A 4797-nucleotide genomic window follows, 5' to 3' on the forward strand; every position below is an offset into this window, starting at 1 on the left:
TACATAAATAGAGTAAATTTCTCCGATTTTGCTGTTTTTGTTTTTTTTAGAGAGATTTCAAAATAGCAAAATAATATTTCGAACTGTCTTCTTTCTTCTTCTTTCTTCTGATAAGTCTAGACCATTCAATTAGCTCGTTAATCGTTGAAGTTGTATCCAAACAAGAGACTATTCCGCAAAACGTAAACAACATTTGACGAAATATATCTGATAATATAATTAACGCAAGTTATGCAACCGATATTTTTAAGCTAAATTCTCTAAAAAAGAAACTAGGAAGCGAGATCGAGTGCAAAGTATTTTGCACCGAGATTCAGTTCACAGTTTTCGAACAGTATGATGCTGAGTTCCATAAACACAATTTTAGCTTTATCAAAATTGTAAAAGCCATCGATTTTCCCAGTCTATGATATTTTGGCGTCAAATTTGAAAACGCCTTAGAGAATTCAAATTTGGCGCCAAAATATTATAAACTGAGAATCACTTAATTGAATGGGAACATCAATGACTTTTTCATGTGTCGGGGCCGAAAATGAGGGAGTTTCGAGATTTTTCTCGGATTTTCGACCCCTTACACTCACTTCGTTCGGGCTACAACTCGCGAAATTGCCTAAAATCAAACGTCCAAAACAGATACACAAATAACTATTAAAAGTTTAGTTGATCTAAAATTGTGTTTTCTTAAGGTGAACAAACTGTCAGATATAAATACATTTTTGTGGTAACAATGTTTTCTATTTTATTGACAAAAAAGAGTATAAATATGTGAATAGTCTCTTCATAATACTGTTGCTATTCGCATTGGGTGCAGTAAGATTTTGTTATAATTTCCAAAGTTAAAAGTAAAATGACAATATAAAAGAACTAATAATTAACAATCATTGCAATTAAACTTTTATGCATGGAGACTGTAAAGATGATATGAGAAATTGAGAACTTGGAAATAAAATTTTTGTTTCATGCACCCAACGAGATCTGAACCATGGACCACTTGCTTATGAAGCAAGCGTTCTACGAACCAAATCACATAAAACAAAAATTTTATTTTTAAGTTCTCAATTTCTCATATCATCTTACAGTCTTCATGCAAATTCAGAAGCAATACAACATTCAGAATAAATTGCAATTAAACTTTTTAAGTGTTTCACGTCCCACATTTGTATTTGTTCCACAACGTTCCATATGTTGCCAACAAAAGAAACGTAATGCGAGCCATTGTGCTACGATAAGTGGAAGAAATGTGGAGAGACAGATAGAGTTTATACCTACTTTTATTGTGGTGAATAACACGTGGAATGAATGGAACGAACAAAACGAACTTAAAGGCTAAAACTTATTTTGGAATCACTTTAAAATCTTTGATCACTTTTAGTCCATTCAACACTTGTGTTCCACAACCATTTTGCCATTTCATCGTCTTTAGCTGCACTGCCCTCTTCTTTGATTTTACAATTATCGAAATATTTTCCTGACACCTTCTCCAAATCGGGATCTAATGCAACCGTCAATTGAGTCTGTGCTCCTGACTTTGGATTTTTTTGGAATATCCGAAACGGAATCATTAGTTTACCGACTATCGACTGGTGTCGCATAAGTTCAGTTTGTACAACACCGGGATGTAGACTGTTAACAGTTACTCCCGTTCCTTCTAAGCGTTTTGACAGCTCCTTTACGAACAGAACGTTTGCTAATTTACTTTGAAAATATGCTTTGTATTTGTTGTACGATTTCTCGCTGTTTAAATCGTCTTTTCTGATGACACCATATTTGTGAACGTCACTTGCTACAACGACTATGCGACTCGGAGCTGATGCTTTCAGTGTATCCAGTAATAAGTTGGTAAGAAGGAAATGTCCCATGTGATTAACTCCAAGTTGCATTTCAAATCCGTCTTTAGTTTCCCACCTCGGTAAATTCATAACGCCCGCATTGTTTATTAATATATCAAGTCGTGACTCCTCTTCAAGAAACCTATGCGATGATTGAATTTCCAAAGATAAACAAATTGAATAAAGATTTTGGATTTTTTAGCACTTACTCTTTCACAAAATTTCTGACTGGACTCCAACGATCCCAAATCTAATTTCCTTGCGTAGACTTTACTGTTTCCCGTCTTTTCAATTATGTGCAATCTAGCTTCATCACATTTTTGCATGTCTCGGCAAGCCATGTACACTGTGGCTCCACGTGAGGCAAGATCTAAAACGGTTTCCTTACCAATCCCAGCGTTAGATCCTGTCACAATTACTACTTTGTTTTCTGCCCGCACATCTTTTGTAAATTGCTTTCCTTGAGATATACGCCTGCAATTTAAAATTGTAGTTTTTACATATTGTGCTCCTTGCTGAGGAAAAATTAATTTAAAAACAAATTTCTATTTAAAATTTCGACATATATTTCCATGTACCAGTAGCATATAACATCGAGGCAAAATCGATCGGCATGAGTCAATGAGTTCGACAACTCGAACTGTCACGTGATCGTCGACATCGAATCTACATATTTATAAATGCAGATATCAAAAGGTGTAACATCAATAATTATAAATTAATATTTAATCAAGCCCTTTAATTTAATACACTTCATGATTGGAGCAATTATTTTGCTGGATGTTTTAAACTTAATGTAAATAATTTACTTGTCCAATGCCTTATTAAAATGAGTACCGATACCCACTCATTAACGATATTGAGCAGTGTGACTAAGTTCAAGGATGAAACACAACTTGGTTCAAGGATGATGCTCTTTTCTAATAAATGTATGGTGTATAATGTGTATAGTATAATGTGTGACTCATATCATAGCTTAATTCTGTCGGTGAATAAATTTAATTTTACCAAAGAAGTTACATCTTATTTAGAAAGGCCGCTGATGCAATTTTCTATATGATTATGTAACGACTCTATTAAATATAATTAATTTTCCAACCGAAAGTTAATATGTAGCTCTATGTTTTAATATCAAAGTAATGTATATTTGGTGACTAATCGCACGGATAGCAAGGAAACAATATTGGTCTTTTTTTTAAATGCAAAAGAAAAAACTGAACAATACAAGTAATAATCTATCTTAAAAGCCGACGAAGGGTTCGGGGCTGGATGATATACATTACAGAACATATGCTATCAAACATATCATTAAATTAATTGCGTCAGTGGAACCGGTCAAATTCATCAAAATCAATTAAGAATGAATTCGAGGAACATGTACCACTGAAACTGATAAATACAAATCCCAATGGTAGTTGCAGACCAGGAGGACCGAGAGCGAGCGGTGCTATTACATATTATGTCTACCGTGTTTATGTAGTTCAGGTTTTACAAATCTCAAAAATAAATATATCAAACAGATATCAAAGATTTCAAAGACATAGATATCGAACACAATACACCTTACACGGTAGGTAAACGTAGACATATAAGTGCATCAGTACTTTGTTAATCTCGAAACCGAATGCGATAACTTATAGTGCTTAAGAAGTATGTATACAAACCTTATCAGCCATCCCAACAAAATCAATCCAATAATAACACCGATTGTGCCTCCAATCCAAGCTCCTACATCAGTTTCACCTTCCGACATATTTTACAACAATTTTATTTCAACTGCAGCCAAATGACTATTTGAATATTTTATATCAAAAATTGTTTCAATAAAGTGAAGTGATTTGTTCCTGCGGTCTCCTCTTTTGTTATTCACAAATTGTCGTTCACAGTTCCACTTAAAATTTATGACTGACCATTCAAGACCATTCAGTGGCTTGTTAATAACTGAGGTTGTATCCAAATGTAATACTATTGCGCAAAACATAAACACAATACCATTTGAAGACATATATCTGATAAAATATTAATGCAAGTCATGCTTACATCGTAACCCATAACTTTAAAACTGTGACTAAATGTTAAAGATTTCAAGTTTCGGTGACATCTATATGTTCAAATTTCTGGTGTGTTCTCTTACTATTCTTAAGTCATCTATAAAAATCAATTGTGTAGGTAATTCTCACGTTTGAAAACTCGGAAAATTACCATGCTAATGGTAACATAAAGTGTGCGTGTATTCAAGAACGGGTTTATTTTTTATATGTATTTGGTTTCTCTTTTTAGTTTTCTAATCGTCAATTTGATTTGGCAACAAATTATTTCGACAATAAATTTAAAATTGCAGCAGCAAATTTGATTCGTCGACAGTAAAATTTGAAAATATAATATTTGGCAGTAGACGTTTACGTTTTACGGGGCGAATATTTTTAACTTTCGTTGATAAACGTTTTTCAATTATTTTCTATGGTTTTAAGAAGATTTTCTTTACAGGTTTTTCATCGATTTTAGATAAGGTCATAACCTGGCCTTAACGACTTTCCCGGATTCTGGATTTACACTGACATGTTTAGTTTTCTGAGAATTTTGGGATGACACGATTTTCTATTTTTAATGTTTTTTCGAAGCATTTATTAATGATGTTTCTTCTGTTGACAGAGGATTTTATTGATATAAATTTACTTATAAAATATCAAATCATCACCCACGATAGCACTGCGTCTAGCATTAACATAGAAAATATTTGATGGCTGTTGTTATCAGAATAAGCATTGCACTTTCTTTGTGTGAGTGACAATTTACTGCCAAAATTACTAAAATTACTGATCGATAATATAGATGCCAGTTGATTTTGGTATACTGTAGGTGGTTCTATAAAAGAATTAATAAAATATAGAGGTACACAACTATCTAATATATATTGGTAGCAGTATTTTGAGGGTTGAAGCTTGTTGCGTGACTGTGCATGTGTCTA

General features: G+C 33.1%; 1 pseudogene; it reads right to left on the reverse strand.

Moving 5' to 3' along the window:
* Positions 1–1253: 1253 nt before the first annotated feature.
* On the reverse strand, positions 1254–3805 carry LOC119075496 (annotated as a pseudogene).
* Positions 3806–4797: the final 992 nt, after the last annotated feature.

This window comes from Bradysia coprophila, unplaced genomic scaffold (genome assembly GCF_014529535.1).
Source record: "Bradysia coprophila strain Holo2 unplaced genomic scaffold, BU_Bcop_v1 contig_216, whole genome shotgun sequence".
Lineage (NCBI taxonomy): Eukaryota > Metazoa > Arthropoda > Insecta > Diptera > Sciaridae > Bradysia > Bradysia coprophila.